The sequence below is a fragment of the Anomaloglossus baeobatrachus genome, chromosome 5, assembly GCF_048569485.1.
Source record: "Anomaloglossus baeobatrachus isolate aAnoBae1 chromosome 5, aAnoBae1.hap1, whole genome shotgun sequence".
Lineage (NCBI taxonomy): Eukaryota > Metazoa > Chordata > Amphibia > Anura > Aromobatidae > Anomaloglossus > Anomaloglossus baeobatrachus.
In genome coordinates this window covers 585,681,209-585,695,802 of record NC_134357.1, presented here as the reverse complement: position 1 = coordinate 585,695,802, position 14,594 = coordinate 585,681,209, and the positions used below count along the sequence as shown (strand labels likewise).

Sequence of the window (14,594 nt, the reverse complement as noted above, 5' to 3'; positions counted from 1 at the left end):
GGAATGAGTCCTTAACCCCTACAGCACTAAAAGAAAGTAGAGTCACTCAAATCAAGTTGTAGACCTGTGAACAATAAGGCGCTGTGACCTTCTGATCCCAGACTCACCAGAGGTCTTTCCAGAGAGGGGCACACTCATAACACATTATTCATAAATTCATTCATATTCAAGTTCATTTTTTTTCTTCCATATTGGAGATCTTTTCATATCCTTCTTATTGGTTCTCCTTCCTCCTCTTCATTTTCTGAATTCCGGAATTCTCTGAATGACGTATTAGAATGAACATTTTCTCTTTGTAATCAGAGGTCTCAAACACGCGGCCCACGGGCTGCCTGCAGCCCCTGAGGCTGTTTGTTGCGGCCCGCAGACCCCGTGTTATTGCAGCTCTATGCCGGGGGCGGCGCCATCAAGACTTTACTACAATTGAATCATTTGCAGTGCAGAGGAGCTGTCTGTATTATACCAATAGCTGCTGCCCGCCAATCAGATGCAAGGAAGTTACGTCGCTATATGACGTCACCTCCTTGCATCTGATTGGCGGGCAGCAGCCATCTTCTCACCGCAAATTATTCAATTGTAGTAAAGTCCTACTAGCGCCGACCCCCGGGCATAGAGCTGTGATCGTGATGGGCCGCAACAAGCAGGTACGTGCTCACGATCAGGACCCGTTGCATCCTGGACGCGATGGGCTCTGCCTGCGGGGCCGCATATCTCCTCCGCAGGAGACAGCAGCTGCCCAAGCCCGCGATCAGGGTTCGGAGTGCTGCGGTTTCCTCGCTGTGTTTGTGTGTGTGTGGATGTGCACAATACTACTGGGCACACTACTACAAGGATGGACACAAAAGTACTGGATACACTACTACAAGGATGGGCACAAAGGCACTGGGCACAATACAAGGATGGACCCAAAGGTACTGGGCAGAATACTACAAGGATAGGCACAAAGGTACTGTCCACAATACTGCAAGGATGTGCAGAAAGGTACTGGGCACAATAATACAAGAATGGGCACAAAGGTACTGGGAACAATACTACAAGGATGGGCACAAAGGTAATGGGCACAATACTACAAGGATGGGTGCAAAGATACTGGGCAAAATACTACAAGGATGGGCACAATACTACAAGGATGGGTACAAAGATACTGGGCTCAATACTACAAGGATGGGCACAATACTACTGGACACACTACTACAGGACACAAGGATGGTCACTGTCACGTAAAACTTTTGAAGAGTCCTTACCCCCCTCTCCACCATCAGCCTCAGAGCGCCATGACGATTATCTGATCGGCCTGAAAGTTTAGGAATTTACGACTCGGGGATGGTAGAGCTACAGCCAAAAGATGCAAAGAAAAGACAATCCTTGACAATCCTTTGTTCTGTTGGAGGGAAAACTCCTAATACAGTTTTTTACGTGGCCCGTTAATGCTATAACAATGAAAAACATACTGCCAGAATCCCTGTGGAGCGCTGAACACAGCGCACCATTTAGCTTGACTGGGAGATTGCTGGTATCACGACAAATTAGTATTGGCCAGTAAAATCATGCTAGATGAGTTGTGTTTGGTATCTATGTAAATGTAAAATCGAGATATAAAATATGACGCTAATATCTTTCACCTGTGTGGCCCAGGGGCAAAGATATATGATAAGCTAAAATTAAAGAACTTTGTGACAATCTTGGCACAGCCCACAAGAGACCATAAAATGAGGTAACAGAGAGGGGGGTTACCTGAGAGCATAAGAGCGATTAGCTCCTTGATGGGGGGGAGTCAGTACTGGAGGGCATCAGTAAGTGGTGATGCTGGCCGTCGTTTTACCATCTTCTCTTGGAGCCCTCCCTAAGGGGTACTTTGCACACTACGACATCGCAGGTGCGATGTCGGTGGGGTCAAATAGAAAGTGACGCACATCCGGCATCGCAGGCGACATCGTAGTGTGTAAAGCCTAGATGATACGATTAACAAGCGCAAAAGCGTCATAATCGTATCATCGGTGTAGCGTCCGCGTAATCCATAATTACGCTGACGCGACGGTCCGATGTTGTTTCTCGTTCCTGCGGCAGCACACATCGCTGTGTGTGAAGCCGCAGGAGCGAGGAACATCTACCAGCGTCACCGCGGCTCCCGTAGGATATGCGGAAGGAAGGAGGTGGGCGGGATGTTTACATCCCGCTCATCTCCACTCCTATTGACCGCCTGCTGTGTGACGTCGCAGTGACGCCGTATGACCCGCCCACTTAATAAGGAGGCGGGTCGCCGGCCAGAGTGATGTCCCAGGACAGGCGAGTCCATGTGAAGCTGCCGTAGCGATAATGTTCGCTACGGCAGCTATCACAAGGATATCGCAGCTGCGACGGGGGCGGGGACTATCACGTGCGACATCGCAGCATTGGCTTGCGATGTCGCAACGTGCAAAGCCCGCCTAAATTTGGACGTCACATCTATGGCACGAGTTTAGTAAGTTTCTCGTTTATACCTTTTATTTTTATTTCAATTTGTTTTTTCTATATGCGGCCCATGCACCCAGCTGAGATTCATAGTATCATAGTTTTTAAGGTTGAAGGGAGACTCTAAGGGCGGCTTTGCACGTTGCAACATCGCACGTGCGATGTCGGTGGGGTCAAATCGAAAGTGACGCACATCCGGCGTTTTTTTCAACATCGTAGTGTGTAAATGCTACATGATACGATGAACGAGCGCAAAAGCGTCGCTATCGTATCATCTGTGTATTCTCCTCCCATTCCTCTAATAATCTTGGTCGCTCGTCTCTGCACCCTCTCCAGTTTAGCTATGTCCTTCTTATATATCGGTGACCAGAATTGTACACAGTATTCTAAGTGCGGTCGCACTAGTGACTTGTACAGAGGTAGAACTATATTTTTTCATGAACACTTATACCTCTTTTAATACATCCCATTATTTTATTAGCCCTGGCAGCAGTTGCCTGACACTGTCCACTAAAGTTAAGTTTACCATCCATCCATACACCCAAGTCTTTTTCTGTGTCTGTTTTACCCAGTGTTCTACAATTAAGTACATAATTATAAATTTTATTTCCTCTACCCAAGTGCATGACCTTACATTTATCTACATTAAACTTCAATTGCCACTTCTCAGCCCAATCCTCCAATTTACATAAATCTCCCTGTCATATAAAATTATCCTCCTCTGTATTGATTACCCTGCAGAGTTTAGTATCTGCAAATATTGAAATTCTACTCCGCATGCCCTCAACAAGGTCATTAATAAATGTTGAAAAGAAGCGGGCCCAATACTGACCCCTGTGGTACCCCACTATGAACTGAGACCCAGTCCGAGTACGTACCATTAATAACCACCCTTTGTTTCCTATCACTGAGCCAGTTTTTAACCCAGTTACACATATTTTCCCCTATCCCCATTCTCATTTTATGTACCAACCTTTTGTGTGGCACCGTATCAAAAGCTTTTGAAAAGTCCATATACACAACATCCACTGCATTTCCCTGGTCCAGGCTTGAACTTACCTCTTCATAGAAGCTGATCAAATTAGTTTGACAGGATCGATCCCTCATAAACCCATGTTGATACTCTGTCATAAGGTTATTTTTCTTGAGATACTCCAGTATAGCATCTCTCTCAAGAAACCCTCAAGGATTTTACCAACCGTAGAGGTTAAACTTACCGGCCTATAATTTCCCGGCTCAGTTTTTGTCCCCTTTTTGAATATTGGCACCACATTTGCTATGCGCTAGTCCTGCGGTACCGACCCTGTTATTAAGGAATCTGTGGAGATTAAAAATAATGGTCTATCTATCACAGAACTCAATTCCTGTAGTACTCTGGGGTGTATGCCATCCGGGCCCGGAGATTTGTCAACCTTAGTGATTTCGAGGCGGCGGCGTACTTCCTGCTGGGTTAAGCAGTTAATACTCAAGGGTGAATTTATGGTATCACTGGTCATGTCATCTGCCATGGCATTTTCTTGTATAAAAACCGTAGAAAAAAAGTCATTCAGCAGGTTAGCTTTACCCTCATCCCCCTCCACCATTTCACCAAGACTACTTTTAAGGGGGCCAACACTATCGCTTTTCAGTTTTTTACTGTTTATGTAGTTAAAGAATATTTTAGGATTATTTTTACTTTCTCTCGCAATGAGTCTCTCTGTCTCAAACTTAGCTAGCTTAATTTGCTTTTTACATATTTTATTTAATTTTCTATAATTATATAATGCCTCATCACTAACTACCCTCTTTAATTCTTTTAAGGCTTTATGTTTTTCTTTTATTGCTTCCCTTACAGCTCTATTTAGCCATAGGGGTTTCCTCCTATTTCTAGCATGTTTGTTCCCATAGGGTATATTTTCTGCACAAGCCCTATTCAGGATGCTCATAAATGTCTCCCATTTGCTTTGTGTACTTTTATTACTTAGTACATCATCCCAGTTTATTGCACTAAGATCATCTCTCAACCGTTTAGGCCTTGTGCGCACTAGGCGTTTTTTACCGCGTTTTTGTGCTGAAAACGCAGTGACATTGCTTCCCCAGCAATGTCAATGGGTTTTCATAAGTGCTGTCCGCACACAGCGTTTTTTTTTAGCTGCGTTTTTGTGGTGACCACAAAAACGCAGCATGTCAATTATTTCTGCGTTTTTCACTGCGTTTTTCACCCATTGAATTCAATGAGATGTTAAAAACGCAATGAAAAATGCATATAGCCGCGTTTCTATGACTAAAAACGCAGCTATAAACGCAAGGGGTGGGTACTACAGTGACGTGTACAGGAAGAGGATTCCTTCTGTTGGTAAACACAGAAGCGTGAATCCTCCCGGTACCGTCACCACTGCTTCCACCTCCCGTCCTGTGCATGTCAGCTCCGTGCGGCGCCATGTCTGGGCGGGAGGTGGAGGCAGCGGCGAAAATCAAAGTGAACAGTAGAAAAAAAAAAAATGTCATATACTCACCTGTCCGCAGGGTCCCGGTGCCATGCCCGCTCCCAGCTCCTCCCGGTCCCGCCGCTCTGGCTGTGTGCAGTCTCCCCGGGGCAGGACCTTGCTTGCAGGACCTGGCGGTGGATCACCTGATGCAGTCACCTGACGCATCAGCTGATCGCGGTGACGCGGGCGCCCGGCCGGCTATCAGCTGATCCTGCCGTCAGGGGACTTCATCAGCTGATTACCGGCAGCTCTTGCAGCGATCGGACGGGATCAGACTCCTGTCCAATCGATCGCTCCAGGAGCTGCCGGTAATCAGCACAGCACATAAGTGAGTATTATTTTTTTTTTTTTTTTTTCTACTGATGCATCAGCTGATTGTATAATCGGCTTTTATACAATCAGCTGATGTGTGATGGGATTCACATCCTTGAACCTGACAGATCATCTGATCGGTATGCCTTCCAGCAAACCGATCAGATGATATTGGATCCAGATTGGACGGCGCGGGACCCTAACCCAGGATTACTGCGGAGGGGGGTTCTTTATTTCAATAAAGATGGAGTCACTAAGTGTGTTGTGTTTTATTTCTAATAAAAATATTTTTCTGTGTGTTGTGGTTTTTTTTTTATCTGTACTAGAAATTCATGGTGGCCATGTCTAATATTGGCGTGACACCATGAATTTCGGGCTTAGGGCCAGCTGATAATATACAGCTAGCCCTAACTCCATTATTACCCGGCTAGCCACCCGGCTTCAGGGCAGCTGGAAGAGTTGGATACAGCGCCAGAAGATGGCGCTTCTATGAAAGCGCCATTTTCTGGGGTGGCTGCGGACTGCAATTCGCAGTGGGGGTGCCCAGAAAGCATGGGCACCCTGCACTGTGGATTCCAATCCCCAGCTGCCTAGTTGTACCCGGCTGGACTCAAAAATTAGGCGAAGCCCACGTCATTTTTCTTTTTTTAATTATTTCATGAAATAATTAAAAAAAAGGGCTTCTCTATATTTTTGGTTCCCAGCCGGGTACAAATAGGCAGCTGGGGGTTGGGGGCAGCCCGTACCTGCCTGCTGTACCCGGCTAGCATACAAAAATATGGCGAAGCCCATGTCATTTTTTTTTTCTTTTTGGGCAAAAAACTGCATACAGTCCTGGAAGGAGGATGCTGAGCCTTGTAGTTCTGCAGCTTCTGTCTTCTCTCCTGCATACACTAGTGAATGGAGGATGCTGAGCCTTGTAGTTCTGCAGCTGCTGTCTGCTCTCCTGCATACACTAGTGAATGGAGGATGCTGAGACTTGTAGTTCTGCAGCTGCTGTCTGCTCTCCTGCATACACTAGTGAATGGAGGATGCTGAGACTTGTAGTTCTGCAGCTGCTGTCTGCTCTCCTGCATACACTAGTGAATGGAGGATGCTGAGACTTGTAGTTCTGCAGCTGCTGTCTGCTCTCCTGCATACACTAGTGAATGGAGGATGCTGAGACTTGTAGTTCTGCAGCTGCTGTCTGCTCTCCTGCATACACTAGTGAATGGAGGATGCTGAGACTTGTAGTTCTGCAGCTGCTGTCTGCTCTCCTGCATACACTAGTGAATGGAGGATGCTGAGACTTGTAGTTCTGCAGCTGCTGTTTGCTCTCCTGCATACACTAGTGAATGGAGGATGCTGAGACTTGTAGTTCTGCAGCTGCTGTCTGCTCTCCTGCATACACTAGTGAATGGAGGATGCTGAGACTTGTAGTTCTGCAGCTGCTGTCTGCTCTCCTGCATACACTAGTGAATGGAGGATGCTGAGACTTGTAGTTCTGCAGCTGCTGTTTGCTCTCCTGCATACACTAGTGAATGGAGGATGCTGAGACTTGTAGTTCTGCAGCTGCTGTCTGCTCTCCTGCATACACTAGTTCTGCAGCTGTCTGCTCTCCTGCATACAATGAACATTTTGAAGAAGGAAATGACATCAGACCTTTTTTTTTTTTTCATCAACAATCTTTAATGGCATTGTGCACTGATTAAAAACGCAGTGAGCAAAAACGCAGCAAAAAACGCACCAAATCGCGGCAAAAACGCATGCGTTTTTGCCGCGTTTTTTGCCGCGGGTGCGTTTTTTAGACAAAAACGCACATAAAAACGCAGCGTGAAAAAAACGCCTAGTGCGCACATACCCTTAAAATTTGCTTTCCTGAAGTTTAGTGTCCTTGTAGCCCCTCTACTATACATCTTACTAAAGAATACATGAAAACTTATTATTTTGTGATCACTATTCCCCAAGTAACCCCCAACTTGTATATTTGATATGCGGTCTGGCCTATTGGTTAGTACAAGGTCTAGTAGTGCTCCCCCTCTTGTGGGGTCCTGTACCATTTGTGAAAGGTAATTATCTTTCATTGTTATCAAAAATCTATTTCCTTTGCTGGAACTGCAAGTTTCTGTTCCCCAACTTATATCAGGATGGTTAAAGTCCCCCATAATAATTACCTCTCCGAGACTCGCTGCTTTATCAATTTGCTTTATGAGGAGATTCTCTACCTCTTCCATAATATTTGGCATCTTACACACCCCATCAGTATTTTATTATTCATTCTCCCCCCCCCTTATCTCCACCCATAGGGACTTTACATTCTCAGTACCCTCACATATGTTGTCACTTAGGATGGGTTTTAAGGATGATTTTACATATAGACACACACCTCCCCCTCGCTTATTTGTACGGTCATTCCTGAATAGGCTATAATCCTGTAAATTAACAGCCCAGTCATAGCTCTCATCCAGCCATGTCTCTGATATCCCCACTATATCATAATTTTCTTCCAACAATATTAATTCTAATTCCTCCACCTTATTTGTGAGGCTTCGGGCATTAGTGTACATGCACGTTACGTATGACTCTGTACCTCTATTCCTGCTTACTGTATTAACTGTCCTAACCCTTCCCCCCATACCACCCCCAATTTCATTACTTGTGCCCTGGTCACTATCTGCACTACATTCCCCTTCTATAAAGTGAATACCCTCGCCCCCCATTCCTAGTTTAAACACTCCTCCAACCTTCTAGCCATTTTCTGCCCCAGCACAGCTGCACCCTCCCCATTAAGATGCAGCCCATCCCTAGCATAGAATCTGTAGCCAGCTGAAAAGTCGGCCCAATTCTCCAGGAACCCAAAACCCTCTTTCCTACACCAATTCCTGAGCCACCTGATAACTTCCTGATCTCAGATTGAGACCCCTGACTTAAACTATCAGGATTATATTCTAAAGATTCCAGATCTGTAGATATCTGCAGTGTCCGTGCAATATTTATTGTGAGGGGTTTTCTTTGAGAGTTACTTGTTTGAATTGGAGCGGATATTTTCTTTTTCTTATATACTATATATACAATGAGAATAAGGCATCAAACAATGTCTATAAACCATGAAAAGATGTTTGCCCGACATTGTGCTAAGAGCCAAATGGTGCAGAGAAAGGCGGCAATCGATCTCCCCCCTAGAAGTGGGACTCCTGGGACAAACAGGTGACACATTTGGAGTGGGAAAAATGTTTGCTTAGTGTTGGACAGAAATAAACTCCATTTTAGTATAGGTTATTACTTATGTTGTGCTCTGATCTGGAAGAATAGGAATTATTAGCACTTTGGGAACTTCACAGAATGGATTGATAAAGGTATAACTAGATTGCTCCCCATTATTTAGAGGAATGTAATATGTACATTTTGTAATTTTAAGAATGACTTTCAATATCTGCAATTATTTTACTTGATAAAGGATAAAAATAAATGGTATTTATTGATAAAGTGGAGAATAGATCAATAGAAAATTAATCAATAGATGTAAGGGGAAGAAAAATTAACAGTTGTCTCAATTTTATCGATCATTGTTGGATATTTGGCTGACAGCATCCACTTGTTACACGCCTGTCCCGTGTCTGGGATCTGCTCCCTTCCCCCGCTCTGCTAAACTTTCTTCTGCTCCACATTGGGTTTTGTAAGTAGCCGGACACGCTCCACATGTTGAGCTTAACTGGCCTATATAAGGCTATCAAGATGCACACCTGTGTCCTGGTATTAAGACTATTAGTTTGTCTGTGCACAGCGACCTGTCTGCAGTCTCCAGAACATCTCCAGACTATCTGTGGCCTCCAGCACCTCAGCTACCAATCTGCCTGTGGCTTCCAGTATGTCTGCACCTGTCTGAGGTCTCCAGGACATCTGCGACTTCCAATTCCTCAGTTTCCTGTCTGCCTGCGGCTTTCAGAACCTCTGTAGCCTCTCTGCAGTCTTCAGGACTTCTCCTGTATGCCTGCGACAGCTTTTGCGTCTGCTGCTCGTCCCTGGTTTTCCAGGATATCTGCTACATGTCCATCAATGGCTTCCATGATGTCAGCTATCTACCTACAGCTTCCATTACCTCTGACAGGAGAATTATTTCAGGTAGAGCCGTCAATAGCTTTGTTACGTAACTTCTAGCCTGTAGGTAGTGAAACACGGGAATGTGACAGTAGGATATTTAGCCTGCAGCTCCTCTATTGAGTACATGCGATCTTCCTCTAGATATATCAAGTGTCTGACAGAAGTTATACCCTGAGAATACCAACGATGGAAGACAGGGTGAGAGTGACTATGTTGGAAATGTGGATTACCAGTGAGTGGGATAAAGAGCAACATCTGAGGAGAGAGCTAAAAAAGAGCTAAGGCCTTGCTCAAAGAGTCTCCGCCTCACAGTGCGTGCAGAAGCACTCACACCAGCCTGCTGCTATTGCTGAGCTAGCTCGGCACTGCTGGTAGTCCAATCCCGCAGCTGAAACAGTTTTAAGATACGGTCCTGGCGTTTGCTGGTCCTTCTTGGGCGCCCTGGAGCCTTTTTGGCAACAATGGAAGCTCTCTCCTTGAAGTTCTTGATGATGCGATAGATTGTTGACTGAGGTGCAATCTTTGTAGCTGCGATACTCTTCCCTGTTAGGCCATTTTTGTGCAGAGCAATGATGGCTGCACGTGTTTCTTTAGAGATAACCATGGTTAACTGAAGAGAAACAATGATGCCAAGCACCAGCCTCCTTTTAAAATGTCCAGTGGTGTCATTCCTACTTAATCATGACTGATTGATCGCCAGCCCTGTCCTCATCAACACCCACACCTGTGTTAATGGAACAATCACTAAAACAATGTTAGCTGCTCATTTTAAGCTAGGAATGCAATGCTGTTTAAATGTGTTTTGGGGGTTAAAGTTCATTTTCTTAGCCAATATTGACTTTGCAAGTAATTGCTGTTAAGCTGATCACTCTATGCAAATTTCCATTAGAAAAACTTAAGCAGTAGACTTTGTAAAAATTAATATTTGTAGCATTCTCAAAACTTTTGGCCATGACTGTATGAGGTATCTGCGTACTCAGGAGAAAATGCACAATACATTTTATGGTGCATTTTTTCCAGATACCCTTGTGAAAAAAAAGCTACCTAGTTGAAGCAACAGTTTTGTGGTAAAAATTTTTTTTTTTCTTTTCACGGCTCAACGTTATAAACTTCTGTGAAGCCCCCAGGGATTCAAAGTGGTCACCAAACATCTACAAAAATTATTTGAGGGCTTTAGTTTCCAAAATGGGGTCACTTGTGGGGGAGCTCCATTGTTCAGGCACCTCAGGGGGGTCTTCAAACCAGACATGGCGTCCGCTAACGAGTGCAGCTAATTTTGCCTTCAAAAATTCAAATGGCGCTCCTTCCCTTTCGACCTCTGCCATGCACCCAAACAATTGATTTTTACCACATATGGGGTATCAGCGTACTCAGGAGAAAATGCATAATAAATTGTATGGTGCACTCTCTTTTCTCCCTTGTGAAAATGAAAATTTTATGGCTAAAGTAACATTTTTGTGTTAAAAAGTAAAATTTTCATTTTTTCCTTCCACATTGCTTTGGTTCCTGTGAAGCACCTAAAGGGTTAATAAACTTCCTGGATGTGGTTTTGAGCAGTGTGAGGCGTGCGGTTTTTAGAATGGGGTCACTTTTGGGTATTTTCTGTCACCTCGGCCTCTCAAAGTCACTTCAAATGTGATGCGGTCCCTAAAAAAAAAAAAATATTTTGTAAATTTTGTTGGAAAAATGAGAAATTGCTGATGAACTTTGAACCCTTCTAACGAAAAAAAAATTTGTTTCGAAAATTGTGCTGCTGTAAAGTAGACAAGTGCGAAATGTTACTTAGTAACTATTTTGTGTGACATCTCTCAGATTTATGAGCGTAAATTTTCAAAGTTTGAAAATTGCGAAATTTTTGCAAAATTTCCACAAATAAACGCAAAAAATATCGGCCTAAATTTACCATTGACATGAAGTACAATATGTCATGAAAAAACAATCTCAGAATCGCCAGGTTCCGCTGAAGCGTTCCAGAGTTATAACCTGTCAAAGTGACACTGGTCAGAATTGCAAAAAATGGCCTGGTCATTAGGGTGTTTTAGTGGCCGGGGGTGAAGGGGTTAAAAAAAAACCCCAAACCACATTCATTACCGTATCTTACTTTTATTTATCGATACCACGCGGATGATCATACCGGTACATGTGACTTGCACCTGTTTAAACACGGACGTCTGAAAGGGGCCTTCTGGATACCCATCTACTGTCTGTACTATCGTTTTGAGTTGCTGCAAATTATGAAGTTCTCCTCAGCGGCTAAAAATACTTCTCAAAATTTCTAAGGAGTATTGTTACCCCTCTGTAAAATATGTAGTGTGACCTCCACCAGAGTCTGTACTATGGAACAGCCGTGGCAACAGCTTCAGACGCTCAGTGAAAAGCAACTTACGTCCCTAAAAAAAAAAAAAGTTTCACCCCAAATGACCTGAATCAGGCGGTGTGAGCCTCATGGAGTTATGTTGGCACCAAAGGAGGGAAACACCGAGAAACAGGACTGGGGCCTAATAAATGTGGGACATAAGAGAGGATCAGGGGTCTGCTAAAGACAGAAAATATATTGTCAGCGAGATCTGAACAATTTACTGTGGGTCTACATGCGAGGACTGAGGAAACTACCTACAGCAATGTGTGACCACAGCCCGCTACAGATCCAACCGGCCGAGGATGATCCAACAGGTTTACTAACAGGAATACAGGAACAGCACACGACAAGTCCAAATAAAACAGATTCGGGGGCACCTCCCGATAATCCAAAGTGCCAGATCACGACGTAATAGTCCTTTTCAGAGTCCCAGAAATCCCACACAATCCACTGGATGGCGAGATCTGTCCGCAGAATCAGATCTCGCTCCCTTCCCCTTCAAAACTCAGCTCCTAACTGCACTTAGAAGCAGGAGTGTATTGTCTGAGCTCGTGGGCCCGCCCCTCAAGGGTAGGGGGTCTATGCAATGGTTGGGCCCACTAGAAGATTCTAGAAGGTTGGCTCCGAGAGGTCTACAGGTTTGTGTAGTTGGCGTTCTCCACTGCTTATGAAACAATGGGAAGTTCCCCTGGCTGTGTGGACAAGAGATAATTGCATTATGGGCCCAGAGACACAGGAGATGGGGGGAAGGTATGGTTACTTACATCCCAAGACATTTCAAAGTGTTCAGTAAGTACAACCAAAGGAAAGTGACATCACATCCTGACATAGTATTACAGCAAATACAGTGAGAAGGTAAAATACATCGCATGGCATCTTATACAAAAAATATGGGATGGAGAAAAGCACATTTATCATGACACCACCTAGCTAGCATGAGCCCCCGCCCGCCATGCAGTCCCTCTCCCTGCGAGCCCCCACCCGCCATGCATTCCCTCTCCCTGCGAGCCCCAGCCCGCCGTGCAGTCCCTCTCCCTGCGAGCCCCAGCCCGCCGTGCAGTCCCTATGCCGGCGAGCCCCCGCCCACGATGCAGTCCCTCTCCCGGCGAGCCCCCGCCCACCGTGCAGTCCCTCTCCCTGCGAGCCCCCGCCCACCGTGCAGTCCCTCTCCCTGCCAGCCCCCACCCGCCATGCAGTTCCTCTCCCCGCGAGCCCCAGCCCGCCGTGCAGTCCCTATCCCGGTGAGCCCCCGCCCACGATGCAGTCCCTCTCCCTGCGAGCCCCCACCCACCGTGCAGTCCCTCTCCCTGCGAGCCCCCGCCCACCGTGCAGTCCCTCTCCCTGCGAGCCCACCCACCGTGCAACACGGCCCCCTGCCCAACGTGCAACGTTACCCCCTCCCTGGTGCGCCCTGCAAGCCCCCTTAAAGTGCAACACAACCCCCTATAAGCCCCTGAAAGTGTGGTGTCACCCCCTACCTAGTGTGAGCCCCACTAAAATGTGAAGCCTCCACCTGCGAGCGCCACCAAACATGCAGCGTCGCCCCCTGCGAGCCCCTCCGCAACGCGCACCCTCTCTCCCTGCGAGCCCCCCCGCAACGCACACCAATGCCCCCCTACCCAGTGTGGACCCCCACAATGCGCCCTCCCCTGCCCAGTGTGGGCCTCCACAATGTGCCCTCCCCTGCCCCACAACGTGCACCAATGCCCCCCTGCCCAGTGAGCCTCCCCCAAACGTGCAACCCTTTGTCCAGTGTGAGCCTCCCCCAAACATGCAAGCCCCCAAAAGCCCCCTTTCCTTATTGAAGTCTCCACAGCACGATGCTGCAGCTTCAGTACATCCCTGTGACATATACACGAGCTGCAGCCCCCAGCACTGACAGGAGACACTGCTCTGTGCCCCCAACATCCAGGCTGAGACCCCAGAGCTATAACTGATGAGGAAAAGCTGAATCTTCTCCACCTCAGGGTCAGGATCCTCCGCTCTGCACAGCCCAGCACTGCCGCTTCCCGCCCACAGCTCTGCACTGAGGAGGCCCCGCCCCTTCCGGTGACGTCTTCTCCTCAAACAAATCAGCTCCACTCTAGACGCTACCGTAGATGAACACGCCCCGGAAGTGATGTCATAACCTGCAAGCAGCCTGTACTTTCTAGCATCTACCCTACCATATATCTGGTGTGCGGCTCTGCAGGAGGAGGTAGGTGCAGGGTATTATATATCTAGTGTGCGGCTCTGCAGGTGGAGGTAGGTGCAGGGTATTATATATCTAGTGTGCGGCTCTGCAGGTGGAGGTAGGTGCAGGGTATTATATATCTGTGTGCGGCTCTGCAGGTGGAGGTAGGTGCAGGGTATTATATATCTAGTGTGCGGCTCTGCAGGTGGAGGTAGGTGCAGGGTATTATATATCCAGTGTGCGGCTCTGCAGGTGGAGGTAGGTGCAGGGTATTATATATCCAGTGTGCGGCTCTGCAGGTGGAGGTAGGTGCAGGGTATTATATATCTAGTGTGCGGCTCTGCAGGTGGAGGTAGGTGCAGGGTATTATATATCTAGTGTGCGGCTCTGCAGGTGGAGGTAGGTGCAGGGTATTATATATCTAGTGTGCGGCTCTGCAGGTGGAGGTAGGTGCAGGGTATTATATATCTAGTGTGCGGCTCTGCAGGTGGAGGTAGGTGCAGGGTATTATATATCTAGTGTGCGGCTCTGCAGGTGGAGGTAGGTGCAGGGTATTATATATCCAGTGTGCGGCTCTGCAGGTGGAGGTAGGTGCAGGGTATTATATATCCAGTGTGCGGCTCTGCAGGTGGAGGTAGGTGCAGGGTATTATATATCTAGTGTGCGGCTCTGCAGGTGGAGGTAGGTGCAGGGTATTATATATCTAGTGTGCGGCTCTGCAGGTGGAGGTAGGTGCAGGTTATTATATATC

The 14,594-nt window shown here is 46.6% G+C and overlaps 1 protein-coding gene across 2 annotated transcripts in view; it reads left to right on the top strand.

Annotated features, from left to right (window-relative positions):
- Positions 1 to 14,594, top strand: part of LOC142312477 (uncharacterized) — a 97,384-nt gene that overhangs the window by 52,895 nt on the left and 29,895 nt on the right. Inside the window, exon 1 of one of the 2 annotated variants that reach the window (XM_075351421.1) lies at positions 13,783 to 13,867. The exons of the other annotated variant lie outside the window; for it this stretch is intronic. The gene's annotated coding sequence lies outside the window, so the exon portion shown is untranslated. Of the gene's footprint in view, positions 1 to 13,782; positions 13,868 to 14,594 lie in introns of those variants that run through there. 2 annotated transcript variants of the gene reach the window in all.